We start from the raw sequence: 13616 nt of genomic DNA, 5'->3' as shown, positions 1-13616 counted from the left end.
ACTCTTATCAACTTAGGTCAGCTGTGCGACGGTAATGGAAGGTAAGGTAAGTGGCCAATATACCGCAATTTTTTTTTTTGGTATTTAAGAAATGTCCAAATTAAGAACTTACCTCGGTTGCTTCGGGAACTTCTGGATCGCGTATCGGTATGCGCCCGGTTTTTTTTTTGTTTTGTTTATTTTTTTCACTAATCACATTTAATATTGTATACTTAACACCGAAAACACCGAACCACATAGGTTAGAAGACACAACTAAATTCGTTTTGCATCCAAATGCTTTCAGAAGACGATGGCTATCGGCGATCTGCTGCGATGTAGTTCGCTCAAACTTTCAGTTAATATCTTAACTACGCCTGTGCGTCGAGCTACCAACCCACACTTACACATATCCACACGCTTTCACTCGGACCATTGTTTGGGGATAACTTACACTCACACACATACATATCTATTCACCCCCTACTGATGATAAGGCTGTCGTTACAGGCTCGCATCCGCCGATGATGCCTGCGCCATGGAGCGAGTGGAAACAAATATTCTAACATAGCCTTTTCTGGTTGTGCCGCCAAATGTGTGGCTTCTTCCCTCGACCCTGAGCCGGGCCTATACTTTTATAATATACAGGGGGTTGTGTTTTTGTCCAAAGTGACTGTAAATATTTTATATATCTTAATGTCTAACTATATCACATAAAAAACTAAGCTTACCCCTGGAGAAATAATTCGATCTATATAGTCAAGTTAATAAGATATGCAATAAATAATTAAATAAATAGGTAAATCGATACTAATTACTTTATAGTCAAGTAGTAAAAACCAAAGGAAAATTTGCAAGAATAAATAAATAATTACATTAAAAAAAATACTAAACAAAATTAATAAGCAAATCACAACATAAATAAGGTCAAGTATGGTAAAAATAGAAATAGTTTGGTAGTCAGATTTACGTACGTTCACGACTATATGCTGACACAGATACATTTAGAAACCAATGCAAAAACCATATCATTCGCATGGTATTCCCCTTCTCTTTCACCAGAGCTGTCCCCCCGTTCATATAATGAATTGCCTATCGTCCTTAGGACAACACACTGAACATGTTTCGGTCCCAGTTTGGCGTTGTAGTTTTAACGTTGTGAACTCCGTTTAAAATTACGGCGGTATACCACTTTCCCAATTTTAAATCTAACTTCTTTTGATCGCGTGTTATATACCTTCTCACATGTTTGGTACCATACTTTTCTAAAAATGAGGATCTGCGAGACGAACTGTTTTCCATGGTCTGAGTGTAGAAACTCGGGGACTCCAAAAATGTGGAAAACTTCCCTCTCCAGAAATTGAACCACTTTAGCAGTTGTCATAGGTTTAAGAAAAATGAATTAACTAAAGTGACACACGAACGCAAAAACATTTCCATCCTTGATACGAGGATATGGTCTCATGAAATCGACGTAAAGACGTTGGAAACTTCGCTCGGGAATTTGTTGTTGTCGATTGGTGGCTTTCGAAAACTATTTTGGGTCTTAGTTTCTTTGCATACGACGCTATCTTTGACACACTGTTGCACATCAGACACCATGCCGGGCCAAAAGTACTTTTCTCTTATTCGGGCAAGGGTTTTATGGATTCCTCCATGACCCGAAGAAGGAGAGTGGTGCGCGGCTTCCACCAAACCTGCCGCAGCTCCGACGGTACCCATAGCTTCCTGGTGTGGTCCTCTTGAAGTTCTCCCCTCTATTAAGTTATGTCCGTTTGTAAATATCCCCGTCCGATACGCAAAGACCAGGTAGGTTGTCTTTGTCTATCATTATGTTGCCTTTTAGTCCGCCATATTCGTCGGTATCAAGGAATGGCGATTCAAGGCTATTGTCTAAAGCTCTGTCCAGTAGCATTACTTCGTACATGTCCATGCGCGATGTTGTATCAGGCACAAAATTTTGCGCTATGTCGAAGTTGAAGGTTTGCAGCTTCAGGCTCCATTTAGCCAATCTACCACTGCGCTCCTTCTGGCCCATTAGCCATTTAAGGCTTGCGTGGTCTATAAATATTGTGAAGGGGAGACCCTCCACATAAGGGCGGAACTGCTTCGCGATTTGCTTCAAAGGCTTCCTCGCTTCGTCAGTCATTACAAATTTCTTTATTCTGTTCTTAGTGAGGCTGTCGTGCAGCGGAGCTGCAATGGTTGCGTAACCCCTAACGAAACGACAGTATCACCCTGCTATGCCAAGGAATCGGTGAAGCTGTTTTAGATTTTTTGGTTGAGGGAAGTCAATTGCGGCTGTTTTATTAGCATTCGTCCGTATGCAAACGTCGCCTACCACATATCCTAAATACCGTAATTTCTTGAAGCAAAACTTGCTATTTTCAACGTTAACGATCAATTTCAAAGATTGGTTCTTTTGCTGAAACCTGGTATAATGCCCGCCAAGCCATCCTCATACAGGCCACTTTGTATGTTGGATACGATAGGAAGGATCAAACAGTCAGTTTGGATTTCGAAAGTCAAGATCCACAATAGATGCAATACAGCAGTTGTCACTATAGCCCGTGAAGCCACAACCGAAGGTCAAAATAAAGGAAGATGTGTGCACTGATTACTTTGGATATAGGAAATGCTTCCATACCGCGAGATGGATGCAGATAATGATAGCGCTACGAAACTTTGGCACACTTGCTTACCTGCTTAGAATAATCGGGATCTATTTTTGCGACAGACTACACCTCTTTGATACGGGTGAGGGACCAAGAAAGCGCAATATCACCGGCGGTGTCCCTCAGGGTTCTGTGCTAGGTCCAACGCCATGGAATCGGAGACACGCAAATTGTCGGCTATGCAGATGATATCGTAGTAGTAGTAGTAGCCAAGGAGCTGGATCTGCTCCAAACATTATGTAATGACGCCGTGGGAAGAATAAAGGAATGACTGACGAACATGGGGCTGAAAATGGCTAGCAATAAGACTGAAGTGGTGTTTGTGACCTCGAAGCGAACTGTTGATGAGTTAGTCCTAACCATAGGAGATTATGAAATAAACTCAAAGCCTTTCTTGAATTGTTTAGGACTGAACACTGACTCAAAACTGACTTTTAAGGAGACTTCAGGCGGTGGGAGGGAAAGTATCTAGGGTTAGTGGAGCCCTATCGCGAATAATGGCCAACATCAGCGGCCTAGACGAAGCTACCCGTCAGCTACTATCCGTAACCAGCCCGATAATATTTTAGGCAGAACAGATCTAAAACGAAAGCAGCCTACCGTATTACTGCTATACAAATGCAGCATGTGCCTATCGGACGGTGTACCACGACGCGATCCTGGTTGTATCTCTAAAAGTCGCAGTAGATTTACTGTCAAGTGAAACGGCGTATGTGTATGGCATTGGAATCGGCCGACCGTCTGGAAAACGCGGAACACGACGTAATGTTTCATTGCCCAAGTTTTCACGGCGAAAGACTCTCTGTAAACAGAGTTTTCAGAGAGGAGCCTTCCATTAGGAATTTAGTTCCCGTAATCTGGAGAGACATACAATGTTGAACTGCGGTGAATAAAATGACGTTTCTAGTCATGACGCGATTGATGCAAGCTGAAAAGGGGCGCAGCGGAATGCGCATGAGAGGCAGGGGCGACTAAATCGCTTTCGCAAACACTCCCCAAAGACCAAAGTTAAGGCGGAAGTACATTTATAAACAATTATTAGGAAATTTTATTTTGATAACGAATAGAATATCAACAATTATATTGACTTTGTTAGTTTGGTAAAGTAGAAGCTGTTTGTTCAAGTGGTTTAAAATTCTTATTATTATTTATAAAACATTAGGTTAATTAAGCTCCTATTATGTGTAAATTTATATGGAAATGTTATTTCGCAATGCTTTATAAAACTTGTGTTGTTCTAATCTAGAATTTTAGCAGGCACTTTTATCCGGAAATTTCTGGAATTTTTCCTCAAGCTATAATGGCGGCCGTAGTGGTGTGGTGGTAGTGTGCTCCGCCCACCACACCAAAGATCGTGGGCTTAAGCCCCAGGCAAAGCAACATCAAAACATGTAAGGAAGGCTAAGTTCGGGTGTAATCAAACGTTACGTACTCAGCTGATAGTCAGCTAAGAGCTTTGGAGACAAATGTTTTAGTTGAATATTGACATAATTTACTTATATACTGTAAAGATATTAAATTTTTTGTTAAAATTTTACTTTTAAGAATATATGTATTTGTTTAATATGTTTTCGTCCTTTGTTTCTGACACTTAGTTGTCGCTTTCACAGCAGCTGTTCGCCACAGAGAATGCCGAGACAATGCAAGAATCGGCTCTTATCGGTTTGTTTATCGTTTTCTCTGTCGTATTGATAATAGTACTGCAAAAGACAAACGACGATGGTTTTGGACATGATAGCGTCAAAGGTAATGTCGCGTTGTTTGTCCGCGATAGACTCCTAAACTATTTAACCGATTTTAATCAAATTTGCACACCATGTGCAGTTTGACCCAAGAAGAAAGTTAGGATAGCGTTTCTTTTCGGGATGTGGACCAGGGACCGACCTATTCAAATAAATTCTATTCTCGGTTTGATTTGCCTGAAATTTGGTACATAGGTAGCCCTTTGCCTAGATAAGCATCTACGACGTTTTTTTCGGAAAATGAAACAGGGACAGGGACTGGGACTGGGGCTCAAAGTGTAACTGAAAATTGGACTGGGAATAAGGGATGAAGAGGGATAGGAAGAGCTAGAAAGAAGAGAAAAGAGGGAAGGAGAAATAGACTGAGAAAGAGATAGAGTTTGACGAAGATAGAGAGACAGGGATAGATGCGATAGGGTTTATATCAGACTCTGCTGGAAAGCCTCAATTTGGATACCAGGAAAACTTCTCTCACAAGAATAGATGGCAAGGACAGTAACTGTATTCACGAGGGAAAAAATCAAAGGAATATACATATGTATTTAGTTGTTATGCGCCTCCGAGCATGGCCAGCACGGAGTTTGAGGGCATGATTTTAATGCTTGGTCAACTGTATGGGGCAGAAGTCGAACTAATTGTAGAGGAAGAGTTCTTCTCGAAAGCTGTACATCTCTGTGGCTGGAGCTTATAAACGAACCGGGGAAAAATATATTCGATACTGGCAGTAGACGATCCATTATAGATCTCAAGTTTGCTAGGAGCGGAATAGCGAGGCGAAGGAAGTGGTCCATCCGTAACGTCTACACACTCAGCGACCGCAAAGTTATTAGCTTAGAGTTAGCAGAAGCTTCACCAAGGATAGCTCCCAATCAACTACAAAGGTGTAGGTGGAAACAACACCTTTTTGAACCACAAACATTTAATGTTGTTTGGAATGATGCCACAACACGAACGATACATGCAGAGGACCTGTCGGGTAAAATATCTAAATCATTAGGTACGGCGTGTGATGCTTCCATGCCAAGAAGTCGCTCCAAAAGAAATTAGACTCCTGTATACTGGTGGATCGTGAAATAGCGGAGGACTGTAGAAAATGCCACAAAGCACGGCTAAATTCATCCGTAGGGATTGGCTTACAGAAAGGTGATGGCTACAATTAAAGGGCAGAAATCAGAACAACCTACATGCCCAATACTAATGCGACGAATTGTCGAAACTCTTTTTCTGACACAAGATTACTTGTCCTTCCAAAACGAGACTTCGAAGGTGTTGAAATTCACCCGAATAACACAGCAGGAGGTACGGGATGCAACAAATAAAGTTGCAGATAATAAGTGTATGCACCCGATGGAGTGCCAAATTTAGCCCTTAAATCCGCGAAAAGGTCTAGAACACCAGTATTTATGTACCTTTTCAAGCCTGCATCCAAGAGGACGTCTTTCTCCGCTTACAGAAACGTCAAAGAGTGGTTCCTTTGCTAAAACCTGGTAAGATGCACGACCAGTCATCCTCATATTGGCCACTATGTATGCTGGATTCGATAGGAAAGATTCTCGAGAGTGTTATCAGTGAGGTTCTGCAGCAGACCCTGAAATAATGGAAAGGCTGACGAACTTGGGGCTGGAAATGGCTAGCAATAAGACTGAAATGGTGTTTGTGACCTCAAAGCGAACTGTGGATGAGTTAGTCCTAACCGTAGGCGACTATGAAACAAAGTCAAAGTCTTTCTTGAGCTATTTAGGAGTGGACATTGACTCAAAACTGATTTTTAAGGAGCACTTCAGGGCGGTGGGAGGGAACATATCTACAGTTACTGGAGCCCTAACGCGAAAAATGACCAACTTTAACGGCCCAGGCAATTGTTCTCGTCAGCTATGATCCGTAACCAGCTCGATAATATTTTATGCAGTACCAGTATGGCACGGATCTAAAATGATCCATCAAAGAGAGATACTAGGAGCATACCGTATTACTGATATACACATGCAGCATGTGCCTATAGAACGGTGTCCGACGACGTGATCCTGGTTTTATCTCTAAAAGTCCCAGTAGATTTACTGTCAAGTGAAACGACCTATCCGTATGGCATTGGAATCGGCCGACCATCTGGAAAACGCAGAACACGTAATGTTTCATTGCCCTCGTTTTCACGGCGAAAGACTCTCTGTACACCGAGTTTTCGGATAGGAGCCTGCCGCGTCCTAGGGCAGTCGGTTCTATGTACCGGAGCGACTCGGGATTTTTCCCGACCAAGGACTGTAATTTCAGTGTAACCCCGTTTAATTTGTTGCGCCCCTCCCACAAATTGCCATCCTCCCAGCAGCTCCTTGCAGCGGGACTGCTCCATATTCTCTTGCTCCGGGAAGGTATCGAACCCAATCCGTATCCGTCTCCTGACCTCGGCCCTGAGAAATGATTTTGCTGCATCTGCCGGAAAAGTATCTTTTTAGGACGATCATACTGTTGTCAGTGTGGCTCGTGTAAGGGATGGTTGCATCGGACAGGTTGTTCTGGGCTTGACCCCAAATCCCGACGTCCACATAACTTTTATACATCTTTTGTGGCTCCTTGCTGTTCACGCCCAAGGGCGTCCCGTATTTTAGTCCCCCCCCCCCCCCCCCCCCCCACTACCTTTCAGCAGCCACGCGGCACAACAAGCCACAACACGTACCCGCAGCTGCTCGCGCCACCACCTCATACGGCTGCTACCACTCATAACTACTAACTCCGTAGTAGAGTTGTTAACAATGCTGAGCATCAGCCCCTGCCCCCCGTCTTCTCCCCCCTCTTTTCCGGCAGCAATCGTGTAGTTCAGGGAAACAAACTCTTAGTCCCTACCTCCCTTTGCACCGTTTGCCAGCACAGAATATATGTATATGTTTGCGACATCTGCCCAATGCAGCTCCTGCCTTGGACGATGTCACTTTCCTAGGTGTTCTGGTCTCCGCGACGGCAACCCCCCGACGGGTTTCATTGCGCCATGTTGCCAGGTCGCAAACCCAAATACTCCGGGCACCCCAATGCTTACCCAAGAAGGTCCAGGCCGAGGGCCACAACAGCAGTTGCGTCCTAGCCTTTCACAACTCAGGCATAGTCACCCGTCACTTACTCCTAGAGTGACAACGTCTCCCCCGTTGCACTTCAGAATTCTGCAGTTAAACTGTAATGGATTAACTGGGAAGATCAGGGAGATATTCGATTTCATGAAGCGGCACAACATCCGCATTGCTGCGATTCAAGAGACTAAACTTACAGCAATATCTGCTTTGCAGACCTGTTCTGGGTATAGTGTCCACAGAAAAGATCGCGAGAGCAGAAATGGAGGCGGCCTCTCGTTTATCTTACACCACTCAGTGCAATGTCATATATTTGATCCCGACATCGGCCGCAGGGACAGTGTCTTAAAACGTCAAGGCTTATCTGTCCAGTCAGGCGATGCATACATAGAAATCATCAACATCTACATCCCTCTTGCCACCTGTTGCCCCAGTGGATATCGCCCTAACATCAGCGCCTTACTCACTGGCAATAATCGCATTATTTTAGGCGATTTCAATGTCCACCACGATCTATGACATTCAAACTTGCAGAGAGACAGTAGGGGTGAGATGTTGGCATATCAAATAGGAGAAACCACGTTTTGCACAATAAACGGAGACGCCCCACACGTATGGTAGGAAGCTATCACAGTTCGCCAGATATATCAATTGTGAGCACAGGACTCGTAAACTACGCCAAGTGGCAGCCAATGGTAACATTGGCATTCCACCACCTGCCTATACTTATTTCGCTCGGGCGCACCGCCGACATCATCGTCACAGAAAAACGCACTTTCATATACTTTAAAAAAGGAAAGTGGGAAGAATACAAATCCTTTACAGACAACCCCTTTGCTGCCCTCCGTATCCCGACTGGTGCTCGCCAAGGGGAGCGTGCTTTCCGCAAGGTCATCGAATCCGTCTCGGCTCGCTTCATTCCCGCCGGTAGAGTGCCCGAAATTCGGCCTCACCTTCCGGCGGAGGCTGCAAATTTAGCGAGAAAACGTGACCTTATCAGACAGCTCGATCCCGGCGACCCCCAAATAAGGGATATAAACCAACGCATCAGATTGCTTGTGGATGAACACAAGCGGGTGAAATGGGAGGAACACCTAAGCGGGTGTAACCTCTCTGCCGGTGTAGGTAAGCTTTGGTCCACCGTAAAGTCCCTATCGAATCCGTCTAAGCACAATGACAAAATTTCCATCGCCTTTGGCGATAAATTGCTGTCGGATGAGAAAAAATGCGCGAGCGCTTTATGCCGACAATATATAACACATTCTACGGTAGACAAAGATAGATGGAGGGCCAACAGACACGCACATAAACACAAATTCAGCGCGTCACCAATTAACATCACCGCCAAAGAGATTGAGGATGCCATCGGTCATGCTAAACCATCCAAAGCAGTGGGCCCAGACGACATAGCCATGCCGATGCTTAAAAGCCTAGGGAAAGACGGTTTCAAATATTTAGCGCATGTCTTCAACCTGTCTCTTTCCAACTTTGTCATTCTCGAAAAATGGACAATGGCCAAGGTGGTCCCGCTACTAAAGCCTGGGAAACCAGCTAACATAGGAGAGTCGTATCGCCCGATATCTCTCCTTTCGCCAGTAGCCAAGACACTTGAAGCCATTTTGCTCACCTACTTCAAAGCAAATTTGCAACTAGCTTGTCATCAGCATGGCTTTAGAAAACTCCATAGCACCACCACCGCGCTAAATGCCATTAGCACCCAAATAAATTGCGGTTTAAATCAAAACCCCCACCATAGAACAGTACTCGCGCTAGACCTATCAAAAGCTTTTGATATGGTCAACCATGGCACGTTACTGCAAGACCTGGAAGGGTCTACCCTTCCCTCATGTCTTAAAAGGTGGACCGCAAATTATCTGGGTGGCCGGCAGGCATCGGTGCAATTTAGAAACGAAACATCAAAACCAAGGAGAATTAAACAAGGGGTGCGACAGGGTGGTTTCCTATCCCCACTTTTGTTTAACTAGTACATATCAAAACTACCTTTGCCACCAGAAGAAGTTACTATCGTTTCTTACGCCGATGACTGGGAAATAATGGCCACAGGCCTGGGCCCACAGATCGATGAGTTTGGCAACAAAATAAACGGCTACCTCCCTGATCTCTCCAGTTTTTTCGCCTCGCGAAACCTGGCATTATCACCGACTAAATCCTCTGCGACCTATGGCCGTCCATGTTGGACGTCCCAAATGTCGACCATTTTGAACATCCACGTCGATAGCCCTGCGCTACCGACTGTCCTACACCCCAAAATCTTGGGTGTGACGTTTGATCAGGATCAAAATTTTGGTGAGCACGCAGCCGTGATTGTTCCGAAATTCCAGAGCCGTAATAAAATCCTCAAATCCCTTGCTGGCAGTACTTGGGGAAAAGACAAAGAAAGGCTCATTACCACATACAAATCAATTGGGCAACCGATTGTATGCTACGCGTCCCCTATATGGTCGACAAGCCTTAAAACTACTCACTGGAAGAAGCTACATGCCTGCCAAAATACTGCTCTCAGAATCGCCACGGGCTGTTTTCTTACGTCACCAGAACACCATCTACATAACGAGGCGAGAATACTCCCCATCATGGAGATATACGAGATGCTAACCAAACAGTTCCTTTTGAATACCCAGAAACCAGGACATCCCAACATGCATCTGATTGATGAGCCAATACCGCCCAGGGGCTTAGGGAATCATCTCCGTAAGCATTATGAGGACTCACCTGGGAACTTAGCCGTCCTCAGTGAACTCCACAAACTGGCATCGGACCTTTATGCCGGGAATTGCCCGGTGAATCCAGTACTCAAAGAACAGTACCCAAAACTTGCGTAAGGGTAACGCACACTTCCCAGGGAAACACGTGTCACTCTAGCTCAACTTCGATCTGGATACTGTAACAGGCTAAACTCTTACCTATCCAGAATCAACCCCGACATACAAAATGTATGCCCTGATGCAAAGTGTCCCCACATAACACCAACCATCTCTTTAATTTTAATGTGGAACCAACGCCTCTAACACCCCTCACACCCCTCTGGCTTCATTGGGCCACTTGAGGACAGTCCGCTGCCCCTAGGTAGAAAAAAAGATAGGGATAGATGGAGTGGAAAAGAAATGAGGAAAAGGACGGAGAGGGAGAAGGAAAAAGTTAAATGAGAAGTAAGCAGACCTGTTAAATTTGAATTAGCATTAGTAATCAATTAATTAGATGCCTATTTTAATGGCCAATGATTATTTCAATTGTTTTCCGTAAAAAGCAATTACTAATTGATTACCATTAGAAAAAAATCAAAAAAAAATCATGACTTTTTCCGATTATTGAAAAAAAAATCAAAAAAATCAAAAATAAGCAAAAGTAATCAAAAAAGGCCCTTTTGATTACTTTTGATTATTTTTGATTTTTTCGATTTTTTTTTGATTTTTTTTGATTTTTTTTGATTTTTTTTTTTTGATTTTTTTTGATTATTTTTAATTATTTTTCTGCTTTGTTGAAAGAAAAATTCTCGTTTGTTGCATGCACGGAATAATTTCTACATACAAGTACATTTTAGAATGCAATATTAAATCGTAACCGCTTATCGAGGCAAATATATACATGCACCATATAGGATAAGTATATACACGTGCATAATTTGCTACACTCATTATCAAAAATAATAACGTTATGGTTCATCCTTAAGTAAAGCCAATTTTGTTTTGTATACAAAAGTAATATATCCACTATTTTGGATTACGTTATGGCTATGCACTGATTGTTTTGTACATACCAGAACATTGGAGGATGTACCGGTATATCGTGAGCGCTTATGCTCATACAATAGGTATGAGTAATACTACTTAGGTTGATAGATTCACTTCCAACTGGAGCGATCCTCTAAGTTGTCATTCATCATCATGATTAGCTGTCTAACCGAAGGTTGTTATGTCCCAGATAAATTTATTAACAGATGTCCATGTACATTAGATTAAAGTTTCTTTTTATTTCCTTTTGATTACGTCTAGGATATTTCCTATAAAATCTTAAGTTTTGCATAGTGAACCATATTTTTAGTATTACCCACGGAAATTACAGAAAAGTGAGGTTTCGTACTAATCTAATGTACATGTTCAATGGTACAGTTAGGAAATGTAAGCTGTGGTAATTTCATGTTATTTTTTATTAATTTTATATATATGTATGTGTTTTTGTAAACATAAAAATTGCATAAGTTGATGTTTTAAAAGGAAATAGTGATGTTATGAAATGTGTATCTAATAAATAATTATTTGAATCAATTACAAATTTTTTCATTAAATTAACATTGCCAAAAATAACGATATTTCGATGGAAATTAAAACTTAAAAGAAAGTAAAATAAGAGGTATATTCATTATCTAAAAGTTGTTTTAGTCTTTATAACAAATTTGCATTTGCTTTCAGTGAAGTTAAGGTTTCGAATGAAACGTCCGACAAAGCAATGATGACATGATACGAAACATTCATTCTCTCTCAATTCTCAATTCCAGGAATGGGTCTTAAAGTTCATTCAATTGTAAACATTGGTTCATTCGATTGTAAACAAACTTCATTCGTTTCCAAGAATGGGTCTTGAAGATCAGAGTTGCGTAAACCGCGCAAAAAAAATTCCAAGAAAATCGGTGCGTTTTCATTATTTTTCATTTCAAGTGTATTCAATTACATAAGCGGATCAAAAATTTGTGAAAAAGGTACAAGAAATAACAAAATTAAATGAGCTGTTATATTAACGCACGAAAAGAGATAAGTACATTTTATCTTAGCTATCAAAATATTAAATTTCACGTGTTGTCACGGAAAAATTTTTAACGGGTAAAATAAGCTTTTTTTTGTATTTGTGATCCTGAAAAAATTCGAGTTTTTTGATATCCCATTTGACAATCTTGAGTAAGTTTTCGGTGAAAATCATAAATTAAACCTTTACCATGTAAAATACCCCAAAGTTATTCCGAAATGCCCAAATTTGATTTTGAGGATGATGGCATCTATGGTCAATGTTATAAAAAATGCACATTTTCACGCGTTCTCAGAGAGCGAGAAGTTTCATATCATGTCATCATTGCGACAAAGACTGACGCCTTGGAGCAGATATCGGCGTTTCATACATCTTAAGATGGTGAGCAACTCACACAGATAGCCTGCGCTCTTTGTTTAGTGAATGGTTCAGTCTGCAGCAATGATGGTCATTGGTCATTGGTCTGTAGTGAGCTAATTTAATACGAAAAAATGCAACAGGATCAAATAGAGAAACTGTAAATTTTATTTGAAAATAATACTAAAAATTCGGTGGATTTTCATCAAAATTCTTAACTTTTTAGTGTATATGGGGTATTCCATAGGATGTTGCCCATTTATTTCTAGTACAATCAGGTATCAGTCTTAAATTCGTAAATATTAATAGTAATAGTAAAAAATGTATGTATATATTAGGAAAATTATAGGGATCTATTTGTATATGCAAGTGGAATTTAAAGTAGTAAGTAAAAGATAATAAAAACATTTTAAGGACTACCTTTATAAAAATTGATCAAAAGGCAGGTCTTTATGAAATTCCTGTCAAGCAGCATAAAATATTCGCTTGCCATTGTGCGCATCAATAATTTATTATTTATTGTATGCTTAGCCGGTGCAGTCTAACAAGCGAATGATCGGTGAATCAATTGGTTCGTGCGATCAAAGCGCTCTCACTAATACATCCACATAACATTTTTGCCCACACGTGCCTTGGAGCATTTATAATTCCTGCAAAGGAAAATAGTCGCTCAACAGGAGCAGAAGAAGTTAAGGGGGCATTGAAGAGTTTTGCAGCTTCTTTCAACGCACTTCGTGTTTTCCAAATGTCCGTGCTAGTACATGAATCACCCAGATAGCTATACAGCTCATTTTGTGCCAAATTTTTCAGCCCACCTAAAATGTACTTGTATGTAGAAATTATTCCGTGCATGCCACAAACGAGAATTTTTCTTTCAACAAAGCAGAAAAATAATTAAAAATAATCAAAAAAAATCAAAAAAAATCAAAAAAAAAATCAAAAAAAAAATCAAAAAAAATCAAAAAAAATCGAAAAAATCAAAAATAATCAAAAGTAATCGAAATGGCCTTTTTTGATTACTTTTGATTATTTTTGAATTTTTTGATT

Source organism: Eurosta solidaginis, chromosome 1, assembly GCF_040869045.1.
Source record: "Eurosta solidaginis isolate ZX-2024a chromosome 1, ASM4086904v1, whole genome shotgun sequence".
NCBI classification, from domain to species: Eukaryota; Metazoa; Arthropoda; class Insecta; order Diptera; family Tephritidae; genus Eurosta; species Eurosta solidaginis.
The sequence above is the reverse complement of the archived record's forward strand: the minus strand, read 5'-3'. Positions refer to the sequence as shown.